We start from the raw sequence: 18,323 nt of genomic DNA on the forward strand, positions 1-18,323 counted from the left end.
ACGGGCAAGTGGCTGAACAACGAGAACTTAGGGCCTGTTGGATCACTTCTGTTGACTGTTTTAAGGCGTTGATTTTGGCCGCGTGACGTTCGTGATGGGCCTGTGACGGTCGTGATAGGCCGGGCGTGCCGGTCGTGACATGCTTTGTGACGGTCGTCACATTCACAAAGTTTGTATTCTCTGTTTTTCTGTTTTTTTGCTGCTTTCTCTTCTGTTTCTTCTTCTTTTCCTTCCTTTTCTATACTTTGCTCATTTAAGCATGAGGATTGAAATACCTGCAAAAAATAACTCGAACACTTGCGAAATAATCAGAATATACATGAAAGTGGTACGACTTTTGAGTGTAAATCAAGGCAAATATACGATGTATTTTCGCGTTATCAATAACTTTGATACAAATGTGTTGCCCGAGCTTGAAGTCACAATTGTTGTTGAAATTACTTGCGAAGATCTAACCATATGTTGTGTGTCTTGCAGCGTGCTTTCTTGATCTTCCAATGGAGCTTGGCTGAATCTAGACGTTAAAATCAATCTCCAGGTAAAAATATTGAAGAACAAGCTCTTCAATGATGCAAATTTGCAGCAAGAGATCAAGGAAGAAGATGATGAATTGAGAGCGGAAGCGGTCCTTTGTTGGGCGAAAGATACCATAATGAATGAAATTTAAAGCATGGAGAGAAAACTATTAGAATATCTTATAGTGATTATTAACATGAGTTCATTGCTTTGTAGATGAGAGATTCCTTGCTATATATACAAGTCATGCAAGCTTGGTAGTTAGTTACACAAACTAAGAGTTAATTAGTTAATCTAACTAACTCTCCTAACTACTTCCAACTATCGTAACTACCTAAACTGGTTACTAAGTATATTATACTCCAATTTTTAAAGTGTCTCTCATTTATCACAAAGGAAATAATTGTGTTGGCCGACTGCTAAGGATATTATGTTCTTAACCATAAATGGTGGGATACCCTACCATCTTGTGCTAGAAATGATTTTATTAGATATAAATATGATCTCGTCTCTTTCTCGTTTTTGTTATTACATACATAATTTTGATGAGTTTAGTTCATGTCTTATCTTCTTTGCTTTGCTTTTTCTTATATGTCATTTTTTTAAGAAGAAGAATTCTTTACTCTTCAACACTTTGTATAAAAAAGAAAATATATTTATTTTTATTAACTAATATAGAGAACATATTATATATTATAAGAAATCATTTAAATTTATAAGAAAAACAAAATCCATTGCAAAGATTGTGAAGAGTGGGAGGGAAGGGATTCAGTTATGGCTTGCTCGCGTCCTAGTTGAATTCGTCTCCAAATAAACTATACTAGATTGAGATATCTGATCGCGCAAGGATTAATTAGTTTTTATTTTCATATTGATTTTTAATTATTTCAAATTTATATATATATATATATATATATATATATATATATATATATATATATATATATATATATATATATATATATATATATATATATAGATATATATATTTAATATTTTTATATTATAATACTGTATTTGTGAATTTCTTATGACAACTATAGTCAATATATATTCTTTTGACCAATAATATGAATTAATGACAAATAGAAAGGAAAATATAAGCTCATAAGTTGAGAGTGATATTGAAAATTTACTTTTACAGATTAAGATAATTATAAAAGATATAATCGATAGTTTATTTTTTATTTTCATTCTCATTTCTTTTTTATACATGTAATTTATTTAAATATTTATTTTAATTGTTTACATATGTATAATGCGATGCATAATATTTTTATATTTTAGTTGTTAAGTTTTGATATTGTTAAAGTAAAACTTTATATTTTTTTATATAGACGTACAATAAAAATATTATAGTGAGAAAGAAATACTTGATACAAAAATTTATGAAAATAATACGTTTTTGTCTTTGTTAGGATTTGAACTCACGATCTTTCAGAATAAGTATGTTTGAAAAGTCAAGAAACGTTTTGGAAAGTTCCACATAGAAATTTAGATGATGTGGCACAAAAATAGTTGAAGTGTCATTGAGATAATACATGATTCCAATTTAATATAAAATATAGATGTTTACACAAAAGAACTCTAACAGACACAAATTTAGAGATTATTGATAGTAACAAGGTAAATAACACTTGCTCTTGGACAATCGAAGATTCATACTCTTCAAAAATTAGATTGGCTAATCTATCACTATCCGTTTTGAACATGAGAGGAATGTGCGAATTCACTACGTTGTGAAGTTTATTTGAGAAAATAACTCATTCAGCCCACTGATTCCCATGAGGAAGTTATTCTCTTGAAGTTTGATTTATAGTTTTGACAAATATGTTGCCCGAGTTTGAAGTCACAATTGTTGTTGAAATTACTTGCGAAGAACTAACCATATGTTATGTGTCTTGAAGCGTGAATTCTTGATCTTCCAATGGAGTTTCGTTGAATTTAGATGCTAAAATCAATCTTCAGGTGAAAAGATTGAAGAACAATCTCTTTAATGATGCAAATTTGCAGCAACAGATCAAGGGAAAAAATGATGAATTGAGTGCGGAAGCGGTCCTTTGTTAGGCAAATGATCCCATAACGAATGAACTTTAAAGCATGGAGAGAGAACTAATAGAATATCTTATTGTGATTATTAAAATGAGTTCATTGCTTTGTATATGAGAGATTCTTTGCTATATATACAAGTCATGCAAGCTTGGTAGTTAGTTACACAAACTAAGAGTTAGTTAGTTAATCTAACTAACTCTCCTAACTACTTCCAACTATTGTAACTACCTAAACTGGTTACTAAGTATATTATACTCTAATATTTAAAGTGTCTCTCATTTATCACAAAGGAAATAGTGGCATTGGCCGACTGATAAGGATATTATGTTCTTGACCATAAATGGTGGGATACCTTACCACCATGTGCTATAAATGATTTTATTAGAGATAAATACATTCTCATCTCTTTCTCGTTTTTGTTATTACTTACATAATTTTGATGAATTTAGTAAATGCCTTGTGTCTTCTTTGTTTTGCTTTTTCTTATATGTCATTTTTTTGTAGAAGAAGAATTCTTTACTCTTCAACAATTTGTATAAAAAAGAAAATATATTTATTTTTATTAACTAATATAGAGAACATATTATATACTATAATAAATTATTTAAATTTATAATAAAAACAAAATCCATTGCAAAGTTTATGAAGAGTGGGAGGGAAGGGATTCCGTTATGGCTTGCTCGCGTCCTAGTTGAATTCGTCTCCAAATAAACTATACTAGATTGAGACCTACGATCGCGCGGATGTTAATTAGTTTTTATTTTCATATTGATTTTAAATTATTTCAAGACTTATATATATATATATATATATATATATATATATATATATATATATATATATATATATATATATATATATATATATATATATATATATATATATATATATATATATATATATATATATATATATTATAAGAATGGATTGTTAATTTCTTATGACAATTATAGTCAATATATATTTTTTTGAATAACAATATGAATTAATGATAAATAGAAAGAAAAATATAAGCTGATAAGTTGAGAGTGACATTTAAAATTTATTTTTACAAATTAAGATAATTATAAAAGATATAATTGATGGTTTATTTTTTATTTTCATTTTCATTTCTTTTTTATTCATGTAATTTATTTAAATATTTATTTTAATTGTTTACATATGTATAATGTGATGCATAATATTTTTATATTTTAGTTGTTAAGTTTTGAAATTGTTAAAGTAAAACTTTATATTTTTTTATATAGACCTTAAATAAAAAAAATTAAGTGAGAAAGAAATAGTTGATACAAAAACTTATGGAAATAATATATTTTTGTTTTTGTTAGGATTCGAACCCACGATCTTTCAGAATAAGTATGTTTGAAAAGTGAAGGAAAGTTTTGAAGTGTTATACATAGAAATTTAGATGATATGGCACAAAAATAGTTGAAGTGTCATTGAGATAATACATGATTCCAATTTAATATGTTATATAGATGCTTACACAAAAGAACTCTTGTAAACATGTATTTAGAGATTATTGATAGCAACAAGATAAATAACACTTGATCTTGGACAATCCAAGATCCATACTCTTCAAAAATTAGATTGGTTAATCTATCACTATCAGTTTTGAACATGAGAGGAATGTGTGGATTCACCACAATCTTGTGAAGTTTATTTGAGAAAATAATTTATTCAGCTTGCTGATTCCACATAAGGAAGTTATTCTCTTGAAGTTTGATTTATAGCTTCGACAAATGTGTTGCCCGAACTTGAAGTCACAATTGTTGTTGAAATTACTTGCGAAGATCTAACCATATGTTATGTGTCTTGAAGCGTGGTTTCTTGATATTCCAATGGAGTTTCAGTGAATTTAGATGCTAAAATCAATCTCCAGGTGAAAAGATTGAAGAACAAGCTCTTCAATGATACAAAATTGCAGCAAGAGATCAAGGAAGAAAATGATGAATTGAGAGCGGAAACGATCCTTTATTAGGCGAATGATATCATAATGAATGAACTTTAAAGTGTGGAAAGAGAAATAATAAAATATCTTTTTGTGATTATTAAAATGAGTTCATTGCTTTGTATATGAGAGATTCCTTGTTATATATACAAGCCATGCAAACTTGGTAATTAGTTATACAAACTAAGAGTATGTTAGCTAATCAAACTAACTCTCCTAACTAGTTCAAACTATCGTAACTACCTAAATTGGTTACTAAATATAGTATACTCTAATATTTAAAGTGTCTCTCATTTATCACAAATGAAATACTTGTGTTGACCGATTGCTAATGATATTATGTGCTTGACCATAAATGGTGGGATACCCTACCACCTTGTGCTAGGAATTATTTTATTAGAGATAAATACGGCGTTGTCCCATTCTCATTTTTGTTATTACTTACATTATTCACTACGCCAAAAACTGGAATAGACAGCGCACCTTAGAGGGCGCTTTATTACAAAAGCGCACTCTAAAGTGAAGCGAAAAAATAAGGAGCGAACAACTGGAATAGACAGCGCACTTTAGAGGGCGCTTTTGTAATAAAGCGCCCTCTAAGGTGAAGTGAAAAAATAAGGAGGAGATAGAGGGACAACAATACAGGGCGCTTTTTAGAAAGCGCCCTCTAAGGTTACCCTTAGAGGGCGCTTTTAAAAAAGCGCTCTATAAGTCCATGTGCATTTCCAGTTTATAAAGCGCTTTTGGAAAGCCTTAGAGAGCGCTTTCATAAGCGCCCTCTTAGGCCCCCTTTAGAGGGCGCTTTTTTTCCACAAGCGCCCTCTAAGGTCCCCTTTAGTAAACATTAAAATTATAACATACTGCGCGTTTTGTTATTTCACTCTCTGTTATTTTCGTTCTTTTTCACGTTAGGGTTCTCACTACTACGATTTTCGCTACTTCTAAGGCGTTCTCCTTCCACCTCTGTTAGATCTATGACGTTTCCTCCTTCTATTAATTAGTTGTTAGCTGTTCGATTTTGACACCATAGGTATTTTTCTAATCTTCATATTACTTGGTTTCTCTTCTGACGTTCGCTATTGTTCATTTTTGGTTTCATTTTTCTTGGTTCATACATTTATTGAGTATTCTCAACAATAATTATTGTGTTGCAATGCTAGCAATGGAGACTAGGCATTATGGGTTAAATTTCACCAACTGTTCCATTTGTTTCTCGATGTAGAAAAAGTAGGCATTATGGGTTAACATTTGATAATCATAATTTTGTTATTAATCTTTTTGTGCCTCTGACTATATTTCCTCTTTATTTGAATGTACTGTGTGTGTTGGTGGCTGATTTTGTGGATATGAAGAGAAACCTGCAGCATCTTGTAAGTAGTAGCTCTAACTTTTGCTGGCCCTTCGTAGAGATTCTCTTTTACTATTAATATTGTTGCCGTTCTCTTTCTTTTTATTAGGTGATCCACATATATTCTCTCCTTCCCTACTATATGAAAGTTTCAGTTACCTTATCCTAAACTCTCAACTTGATTAACATTAATCTGATACTGCAGGTATAAATGAGCTGGAAACTGCATTATCTACGTACAAATCGATTTTTGCTGATGCTCCTGGCCAAATAATTTGGTCTGTGGCTGAAAATTATCGTTTTGAACCCGCCTTAATTGAGGTATTTTTGTTTCTGTTTTGACATTTTAACCTATGAATCTGCCTGTCCATTTACGTAGTTTGTTTGGCAGGGCAAGAAGCTAATTGCTGAAATTGGCAAAATGATGAGTGTCCAAGTTATTGTAGAAGGATCAATGAACAGTTCAAACCCATACTTTTCAAGTTCTTGGAGACGCAGTTTTACTGAATGTGCTTTGAAATTAAGTTACACATTCAGTATTTGTTTTAGTACAGGAGAGTATCTGGCGTAGCTTTGAATCACTTAATCAACTCTACTATTCTGGCATAAGAATGTAGGGGGGAAAATCTACTTTATAATTTAATAATTGAATATGTTTCCTAAATTTACACACTTTATCAAAATAAGTCTGAGATTTCTTTCTCAGATATGAATTCTTTTTAGTTTATTTGACATCGCCGATGGAGTACTACGAACTTCTGGCCTATATTCATTAACATTCGTTATGGTTTTCTGTATTTCCTAAATCAGGCTATACTAGCACTGGCTATTTAAAATTCTGAAATTTTTTATTAACTTCCTGTGTTATTAGCATTTTGCATACCAATTTTATCCTGTTTTTCTCAACATTATTTGGTTCCTTATGTGAAGTTATCATTTTTTTCTTTCTGGCAGGGAGGCTTTATTCTCGATATGGGTGTGCATTTCATTGCGGGGTTAAGAATGGTAATATTCAAAATTTTACTGTCTAATTCACAGACAATTTTATTCATTAACTTGTGTTCTTCTGTATTTCCTAATGCAATTTATGTTGCAGAAAACTCTGATTATCATTGGTGTAGTAAAATCAAGTGGGACTTTCTGGCATCTGAATCTTAAATTATGAATGAACCACTCTTTATCAAAACTTTCTTACTAACTATGAATGAACCACTCTGAAACCTAAATCAAATGGGACTTTCTGGCATCTGAATCTTATAATAATTTAATGGCCGTCTCCTTTTATTCTCGACAGCTTGTTGGGTGTGAGGTAGTTTCAGTTTCAGCTATGACATCGCATGTGGATTTGATCTTACCACCACCAGATAATTTATCATCTGTCTTGTAAGCCTCTATTTTCCAGAAATGACTTTACAAATACTCGACAGAAATGTGAATTATTTTTGGAATGTTTTTCATCAGTCATTTGGAGAATGGATGCTCAGGAGTATTTGTAATGGTTGTCTCCTCCAGATCCCCCAAGGCATGTGGTAAATGATCCCTCATCTTACAAATACACACGTGCACGCGTGCTACACATCCCAAACAGTAGATATGTTCATTATTCATGCATTTTTCATTCAAGTCTTTAATCATGGCATTAAACACATTATAGATCTTGTGGCGAGTTGTTGGCACGAATGGAACCCTTCAAATTGAGCGAGGATTCCAAGGACAACACGGATACCTGGTATATACTATAGTTATAAGTTACACTATAGGTTTTCAAAAGTAATAGCTTAGGTAGATCTGAACTTCTCCTTCAATATCCACTAAAGTTGCAATTAATTTATTCAAATCACTTTCAGTTATCTTTATTGTTTTCTGACGTTATGATGCTATATAGGTTTCATTATATGATGCTAATGGACAATGAAAAAGCTCATTTTTCCCATTCAGTGGAGTAACTGAAGAATTAAAAGCTTTTTTTAATGATGTTTCTGAAAACACCCTCAAGGTATTAAGATTCCTGCAAAATGCTTCCACAATTCCACCTTCTAATTTTGTAGTTTTGTGTCAAACTCGTAGCATATATTTTTGTTCATTACATTCCTTTCTTATCCTCAATTAAATGTCCATGCTAGTATGAATTCTCTAGTCTAATTTATTTCTATTTTGCAGAAGGGTAGTCAGTTTGTACCCGAGCACCGCCTCTCTTTTGTCGAGGGTGCGAGAGACGTTGCTCTTTTAGAGGCAATGCTTGAATCTGGATCAAGGCAGGGCAAGCAAGTTCAAGTGAAAAAGTTTTGAGGAATATACTAAGTGTAGATAAACAAGCCAGTAGATCAAGGCAGAGAGATCCACGTGATTGGATGAAGTTATAGGATTTGTATGCATTTATTGAAATTATTACTTGTATGAATTGATTGTATATTTAGAATCTTTAGAAGTTAAACGATTATATATCAGTGGATTGTTGTATATGTATGGATTGTTGTATATAAGGCTTGTTGAATGCAATGTGTGAAAAAGGGCTTCAAATTATACAGTTTTAGGTGTACTGCTTCAATATACAGGTTGTCTAAAATAAATAAAAAAATATAGCGCTTTTAAAAAAAAAAATTTAAATAACCACCCACTTTAGAGGGCGCTTTCCAAAATAAGCGCCCTCTAAACCCTTTAAATTTCCACTTTAGAGGGCGCTTTCCAGTAAAAGCGCCCTCTAAACCCTTAAAAGTTTCCACTTTAGAGGGCGCTTTTCAGTAAAAGCGCCCTCTAAACCCTTAAAAGTTTCCACTTTAGAGGGCGCTTTCTTTAAAAAGCGCCCTCTAAAGTGGCCCTTAAAAGACTTAAAGAGCCACTTTAGAGAGCGCTTTCACCAGGAAAAAAAGCGCTGTCTTTACCTATGCCAGCGCCAGATTAGAGGGCGCTTTAAAGCGCTGTTATAGGCCAAAAAAAGCGCCCTCTTTTCCCTTATTTGGCGTAGTGATTTTTATGTGTTTAGTTCATGCCTTATCTTCTTTGTTCGACTTTTCCTTAAATGTCATTTTTTAGAAGAAAAATTCTTTATTGTTTAACAATTTGTATAAAAAAGAAAATATATTTTATTTTATTAACTAATATAGAGAACATGTTATATATTATAAGAAATCATTTAAATTTATAATAAAAACAAAATCCATTCCATGAAGTGTGAGAGGGAAGAGATTCAGTTATGGCTTGCTCGCGTCCTAGTTTATTTCGTCTCCGAATAAACTATACTAGATTGAGACCCGCGCAATGCGCGGGTGTTAATTAGTTTTTATTTTCATATTGATTTTTAATTATTTTTTAGAATTTATATATATATATATATATATATATATATATATATATATATATATATATATATATAAGTATTATAAGAAATTCATAATATATTATTATAATATAAAAGTATTAACTATATATATATATATATATATATATATATATATATATATATATATATATATATATATATATATATATATAAAATATAATATAAAAGTATTATAAGAAATTCATAATATATTATTATAATATAAAAGTATTAACTATATATATATATATATATATATATATATATATATATATATATATATATATATATATATATATATATATATATATATATATATTTATATTGAACAACAATATGAATTAATGTCAAATAGAAAGGAAAATATAAGTTGATAAGTTGAGAATGACATATAAAATTTATTTTTACAAATTAAAGTAATTATAAAAGATATAATCGATGGTTTACTTTATATTTTCATTATCATTTTTTTATACATATATTTTATTTAAATATTTATTTTAATCGTTTACATATGTATCATGTGATGTGATGCATAATATTTTTATATTTTAGTTGTTAAGTTTTGAAATTGTTAAAGTAAAACTTTATATTTTTTATGTAGACCTACAATAAAAAAATTGTAATGAGAAAGAAATAGTTTAAACAAAAACTTATGAAAATAATACATTTTTGTCTTTGTTAGGATTCAAACCCGATTTTTCTTAGAGAATAAGTATGTTTGCAAAGTGAAGAGGAGTTATGGTAAGTGCTACATAGAAATTTAGATGATGTGGCACAAAAGTAGTTGAAGTGTGAGCAAGATACTACAAAAGTAGTTGAAGTGTCAGCGAGATAATACATGATTTCAATTTAATATATTATATTGATTTCTTTTTTATACATGTATCTTATTTAGATACTTATTTTAATTGTTTACATATGTATGATGTGATGCACAATATTTTTATATTTTAGTTATTAAGATTTGAAATTGTTAAAGTAAAACGTTAAATTTTTTTATAGAACTCCAATAAAAAAAATTATAGTGAGAAATAAATAGTTGATACAAATATTTTTTAAAAATAATACATTTTTTCTTTGTTAGGATTATAACCCACAAACTTTCATAGAGAATAAATATGTGCATTTTCTTTTTAAAAAGTGAAGAAGAGTTTTGGAGTGTGCACATAGAAATTTAGATGATGTGGTACAAAAATAGTTAAATCCACGATCTTTACATACCTCTTAAGCAACATTTTCCATTGTACTTGGAGTTGAGAGCTCTTGACGATATTTATCCGGCTGAGCTTCTTGGACATATACTAATGCCTCCATATCATAAATGTATGTGTATTCTATTTTTCCATAAATCATCATGACGAATGGGTTGTATTATTCATGTACACCTTGGAGGATGACATAAATTTGATCCCTCTTAGATATTGGATCATCAATTTCTAGCAAGGAATCGACAATACGCACGAATTTGAAATAGATACTCAAAGATATATATGTTACCTCTTGCTTATCTTCAACTTAAACCTTAGTTGATTAATTATTGTTTTCATCTGAGAAAGAAATTTTTTATGCACTTTGTCCCACACTTTGTAAGCATGCTTACATGAAAGAACTTTTGGTAACATAAATTTAGAGTTTATTGATAGCAGTCAGGTAAATAACACTTGATCTTGGATAATCCAGGATTCATACTCTTCAAAAAGGATATTGGCTAATCTATCACTGTCAGTTTTAAACATGAGAGGAATGTGCGGATTCACCACAACCTTGTGAAGTTTATGTGAGAAAATGACTCCTTCAACCTGTTGATTCTACGGGAGGTAGTTATTCTCTTGATGTTTGATTTATAGATTTGATGCAAATGTGTTATTTGAGCTTGAAGTCACAATTGTTGTTGAAATTACTTGTGAAGATCTAACCACATGCTGTGTGTCTTGCAGCGTGCTTTCTTGATCTTCCATTGGTGCTTCGTTGAATCTAGATTTTGAAATCAATCTCCAAGTAAAAAGATTGAAGAACCAGCTCTTCAATGATGCATAATAGCAACAAGAGATAAAGGAAGAAGATGATGAATTGAGAGCGGAAGCGGTCCTTTGTTAGGCGAATGATACCATAATGAATAAAACTTAAAGCGTGGAGAGAGAGCTAACATAATATCTTTTTGTGACTATTAAAATGAGTTTATTGCTTCGTATACGAGGGATTCCTCACTTTATATACAAGTCATGAAAGCTTGGTAGTTAGTTACACAAATTAAAAGTTAGTTAGTTAATCTAACTAACTTCCCTAACTACTTCTAACTATCATAACTACCTAAAGTGGTTACTAAGTATAATATACTCCAATATTTAAAGTGTCTCTTATTTATCACAAAAGAAATAATTGTGTTGACCCATGCTAAATATATTATGTTCTTGACCATAAATGGTGGAATATCCTACCATTTTATGCTAGATAGGATTTTATTAGAGATAAGTACGGTCTCGACTCTTTTTATTTTTGTTATTAGTTACATTATACAGGATTTTATTAGAGATAAGTACGGCCTCGACTCTTTTCATTTTTGTTATTAGTTACATTATTTTGATGAGTTTGGTTCATGTCTTGTCTTTGTTTTATTTTTCTTATATGTTATATTTTTGTTAAAGAAGGACTCTTTGCTCTTCAACAATTTGTATAAAAAATAAAATATATTTTATTTTATTAACTAACATAGAGAACATATTATATATTATAATAAATCATTTAAATTTATAATAAAAACAAAATCCATTGCATAGTTTATGAAGAGTGGGAAGGAAGAGATTCAGTTATAGCTTGCTTGTGCCCTAGTTGAATTCATCTTCAAATAAATTATATTAGATTGAGATCCGCGTGATGCACTGTTATTAATTAGTTTTTATTTTTATATTGATTTTAAATTATTTTAAGATTATATATATATATATATATATATATATATATATATATATATATATATATATATATATATATATATATATATATATATATATATATATATATATATATATATATATATATATATATATATATATATATATATATATATATATATATATATATATATTATAATGTATTGTGAATTTCTTATGATAATTATAGTCAAAAGATTTTTTTGAACAACAATATGATTTAATAACAAATAAAAATAAAAATATAAGTTGATAAGTTGAGAGTGACATATAAAATTTATTTTTATAAATTAAAGTAATTATAAAAGATATAATCGGTGATTTATTTTTTATTTTCATTCTCATTTCTTTTTTATACATGTATCTTATTTAGATATTTATTTTAATTGTTTACCTATGTATTATGTGATGCATAATATTTTTGTATTTTAGTTGTTAAATTTTGAAATTTTAAAGTAAAATTTTAATTTTTTTTGTATAGAACTACAATAAATAAAGTGTAGTGAGAAAGAAATAGTTGATACAAAAATTTACGAAAATTATATATTTTTATCTTTGTTGAGATTCCAACCCACGGTCTTTCATAGAGAATAAATATGTTTGAAAAGTTAAGAGTTTTGAAATGTGCCACATAGAAATTTAAATAACGTGACACAAAAATAGTTGAAGTTGTAAGCGAGATAATACGTGATTCTAGTTTAATATATTATATAGATTTCTTTTTTATACAGGTATCTTATTTAAATATTTATTTTAATTGTTTACATGTGTATAATGTGATGCACAATATTTTTATATTTTAGTTGTTAAATTTTGAAATTGTTAAAATAAAATTTTCAATTTTTTTATATAGAACTATAGTGAGAAAAATTAGTTGGTACAAAAATTTATGTAAATAATAAAGTTTTGTCTTTGTTAAGATTAGAATCCGCGACATTTGAGAATAAGTATATGTATTTTCTTTTTGAAAAGTGAAGAAGAGTTTTGAAATTAAATATATAATTTTTTTATGATATAGTACAAAAGTAGTTAAGTGTGAAGATAATATGTAATTCTGATATATATATATATATATATATATATATATATATATATATATATATATATATATATATATATATATATATATATATATATATATATATATATATATATATATATATATATATATATATATATATATATATATATATATATATATATATATATATATATATAAAATTAAATATAATATGCTAATTAGTTGTAGAATAACAATCTACAATATTTAAAGCCAATTTAAATTTAGAAAAATGAATTATTACGAAAAGAAAATGTTTAAAAGGAATACTAGTAGCACTTACTTAAATTAAATAAGACAAAACTTTTGAATTTGGTGGGTTGGCCTATAGGCTATAACTACTGAAGTATTATATTATATAGTGGATATGGGACATACACGAGGGGGCTTGTAAATCATGAAGGGAGCACTGCCTATTTTTATGTATATTAATATTTAGAAATATAGAGTTTGAAACCAACAAAGTTGCGTATTATGCTTTATAAAGACAAGGGAACACAGATTATAAAGTATTGCTTTGTAACCTTAATAAATTAGGTCCTAAGCCCAAGTGTGCGTCTAAAGAACAAGACAATGGTGGTCGTGTTTTTCTTTGGCGGCTTCTTCCTATTATTACATTTCATATCAAAGGCATGTTTGGATTATATTACAAGTTTAATTTGTTTTTTTGTTGTGAAAAATGTATATGCATATGCATTTCTATGTTTAAAATACTTGGCCATTAGAGCTCTCTTGTATAAATATAAGAGAAAAAGGGGGAAACTCCCAATATTCATGTTTCAATGGAATGAATATATAGAAACACGTGTTTCACGTAGGACACATTAGTTTACTAGGTTTATTTCGTACTTCATACACATTTTGTATTTAATTCAAAATAATAATAGCATAAAACCTATTATTTAAACCTTCCTTTTATTTTTATTTTTATTCTTAATAGTGTTTGTTTAAAGGCAAAATAGATATTCAATAAATAGAAAAAAAAGTTGGAGAAGACTAAAAAATATAATAATAGAGTCCGATGACACAAATATTACCAAACAAAAAATAAAAATACAAAAAATAAAAGATAAGAGAAAATAACAAATCTAAATAAGGGTAGAGCAACACCCAAAAATGAATCATCTCCCATACTAGACACAAAAACCACAAACCATCATCCAACAGAAACTTTGATTTACCTTATTTGCTGTTTTTATTTTATTTTACTTACAAACGTACTTTAAACTTTGATTTTGTAAATGATTTTTATTTATGAATGATTTGAAATTTTAATCAAAGCAGTTGATTTTGAAATATGAGATATTTTAATCAATGGTTCGTTTATCCCTACCTTTTCCTTTAATTATGAGTTTGTAAATAGACCCGATTTTCATTGGACCGAAGAAGATAAGAGAAAAGTCAAATTTGGTTTTAAAGTCAAACATCGTCTGATAAGTACTTTAAAATCATAAGGGTTTTTGCTATGTCTGTAATTGTTATTTCGTCAAGGGTGTGTGAGACACTCTTGAGATGATTTATATAGCTTCTCCTAGTATAAAGCAAAATAGAATGAACACACAAACCCAAAAATTTGAAACACCAAATGAATATGATAGTCATTCCCATTGACAGTACTCAACCATTTAAACCCTAGTGGGATATATTAGAAATCTTGTTTTTAATAGCTATCTAAGATTTAAGAAGTAGAATCAGAATTCTGATCCAAGTCTTAGTTCAAAAGATAATAGTGCTTTTGTTGAGTTTCAGGAAGAATCCAGAAAGGAGGAATTATTCAAAAGACTCAATGAATTGATCCAACTTTTAAAAGATTAAGGTATAAACTCGATTTTGTTAGAACAATCTTCATAAAGGTAATCTGCTTAAGAAGAAATAGTAGAATCGAAACCAACAATTTCCTTTGAACAGTCAACCTCGATAGATGAACGATTGTCTTAAAAGTCATCATCCAATGCGAAGTTACATCTATAAGAAATGTTAAAGAAGTTGCATTTATCCAAATTTATGACAATCGAAACAATGAAGTTTCAACAAGTAGAATCCCTAGATATTCAACATCCAAAAGAGTTCTTGAAGAATCAACTTCGTGAAGAATTTTTAGAGATCCCTCATATGTTGTATCGGATGTAACAACAAATGATGATACATCATAAGACTTTCATTAAACGACTTCTAAAAAAGAAGAATCCGATGAAGAAGATCATATATGCCTCAAAGCTTCCAGAGAAGATTACATTGAGGTAACCTCCTTAACTTATGATCAAATGTTTAACCTCGACGTTAAGCTCAGTAAAAAATGAGAAATTGGAGAAGAACATCACTGATGTTATGGATTTTGTCTAATTATTAGAAAATAGAAATAAGATTCTTGGTGAAGAAATTGCTAGCATAAGAAGTCAATCCTTAAAATATGATAAATGTGATTCACTGAGGGTAAGGGAAAACTTGGTTTATTTCTTTCTAATCAAAGCGCTTCATTTAAAAAAATGATGTAGGCAGGGACGGAGCCAGAAATTTTATGCTCTAGGGGCAATATATTAATTTATGAATTTGCAGAAAAATATATCTACGGCGAATAGAATTTAAAATTATAAATATATATCATATTATAAAATTTATCTTTAAAAAAAATTAAAAAATTATTATTTATTTATGTAATCTTTTTAATTTTATTATCAACAACAATATTTATCTATTTACTTTTATATATAAGTAATTGATGACGTTATGAGTAGTTGATTGTAATGATATCTTAGTATTAAAATAAAAATATATAAAACAATTTTTAAAAAAAAAACTTTTAGTAAAATATTATTTTAAAATTAAATAAAAAATCAATTTATCTGAACACATTTAAAATTCAAAATTAACTTTTCAAATAAATAATTCACAAATGAAACCCTAAACAATTATTCATATATCTACATCCTTTTAAATTTATTTTGTGTAATAAATTGATCATTTAAGTTTTTTTTATAACAACTTGGTCATTTAAATTGATTTCAAATCTTTTTCTTTTAGAACATTTAGAAATTTGTGATTGTTGTAATTTTGGTTGCACTTCATCATTTTCATAACCGCTCAAAATAATTACATCCAAAATTTACACATCCACATTGTTAAAAAAGCCTAACGATGCACATGTTTAATAACTTAAAAGATCGAGTTGTTACACACAAAAACTCAAAGGACCAATCTATTACACAAAAATAATTTAAAAGACTTTTGATGTAATTTTTCCTATATATCATATAATTTTAAATTATAAATTCATAGCAAAATACTCTTTCAATTATTTGATAAATTACTATTTTTAAAATAAATATTTTTTATCAATTGTTATATAAATATATAATAATATTAAATTTTTCTTGAAAATATAGTGGAGGCACATGCCCCCTTACCACCACATATGGCTCTGTCCCTGGGTGTAGGTTATAAGAATGTTAGAGCATCTAATAATGCCTTCCATGATAGAAAGAAATATAATAGTTCTATCTTTAAATGAAAATTTTGTAATAAACTTGGTAACCTCTTAAAGTTAATAACGCACCAAGACCTAATAAGATTTGAGTATCAAAGGTGAAAATCTGATATATATTTTTACAGAAAATGCATTGCGGCTTTGAAGGTGCTCATTGAAAATTTAATAAATTTGTGCAAAACATGAGTATATTATGAGTATACAAGAGAAGTTTGATAATCCATGGTGATCCATGCAGATCTTGATGATGAAGTTGTTAGCAAAGATGGTGGTGCTCAATAGTTGTCATTGGCATCATAAAGATGACTTTGGAAAGATGTTTGAGTTACTTTATTAAGGAGAAACATACACCGTTGAATGTCCTTCTAATTCAAAGAATTCTAGTCTCAAGACTGCTATGCTAAGCTTTGTTATCCAATGAGAGGAATCAAGCTCCCTCTACAAGCAAAGCTTATGAAGGCTAAATTTCATGTAGCATATCATCTACTCACTTACATTCTCTTTCCCAAACAAGAAAATATAGAGGTTCTCATCAAAGAGGATATCATAGTGTTATGGTTACTAACCCAACATCATCAAACAAATATGTCCAATGGGATGTTCAGTCACATGATCTGATGCAAGAAGAATCACTCAGCAGAATTACCCTATAGGGGGCTAATCACCAATATTTTGGCTTTAAATAGAGTCAAACTCATTGATGAACTTGTAGATGGAATCCATACTCAGATCAACTCACCCTCTCTCAACAAAATTAACGTATGTGTATTTCATGGAGAATTTAGGAACTACACCATGGAAGAAGATGAAGAAGAAGCTCATCCCGTCTCAGCAAATGTGAAGTAATTCTTGAAATGACTCGGTAGAACACTCTCGCCATTCAAAATATAGCCAAGGATGTTACAACCATCAATAATAACACATCCAAAAAAATCATATTCAAGAATGATGATAATATAGTGTACCTAAGAGGGGTGATGATGAATTAGAAAGTAGTAAAATACGGAAAAGTAGAGAACATTGATGATATATCCTGGTTCCCCTTACAACCCGAGAGTACTTCAGTCCCCTTACACAATAAGAGATTTCAATAAGTGTTAGAACCTTGTACAAGCCTATCCTAGCCACTATACACGAGTTACTAACTAAATCAATAAGGACAATCCCTTATAATCTTTACAAAGTGATAGAAGAGAACAATCATCTCCTTTTCACTCTCTTGCTTCCAACAATCCTGGACAACAAGATATTCACACTATTCTAAATTTTTATACAAGAAGTTGAAGTTGGATGATATGTATCAATTACTATAATTGATCTTCTCTTTCAAGTAAGCAATTCACAAGATATTATACAAGTGCTTAGAATTTATGTTGAAACTTATATGATGCAATGAAGTTTAGTGCAGTAAGTTTCACACAAAAGTTTGTATCATAAGACACTTGTTTGAAAGTTTGAGAGAGTAATGAGTTTGAATTGCAATGAAAGAGGTGAAGGAACAAAAACTGATATGTAGGGTATTTATACTACCATAATACCTTTCTGAAAGTGCATGTAATCATGAAAAGATGCCATGCTTCAGGGATGTAAAAATAAATTCGTCTGAATCAGATTTTGAGTGAAAAAGTGGTATTGATTCAGTGGTAATCGGTTACCACAT

General features: G+C 28.6%; 1 pseudogene; it reads left to right on the top strand.

Annotated features, from left to right (window-relative positions):
- The first annotated feature begins 1,964 nt into the window (after window positions 1-1,964).
- LOC127135928 (uncharacterized protein YMR315W-like) lies at window positions 1,965-8,181 on the top strand (annotated as a pseudogene).
- Window positions 8,182-18,323: the final 10,142 nt, after the last annotated feature.

Source organism: Lathyrus oleraceus, chromosome 4 (assembly GCF_024323335.1).
Source record: "Lathyrus oleraceus cultivar Zhongwan6 chromosome 4, CAAS_Psat_ZW6_1.0, whole genome shotgun sequence".
Lineage (NCBI taxonomy): Eukaryota > Viridiplantae > Streptophyta > Magnoliopsida > Fabales > Fabaceae > Lathyrus > Lathyrus oleraceus.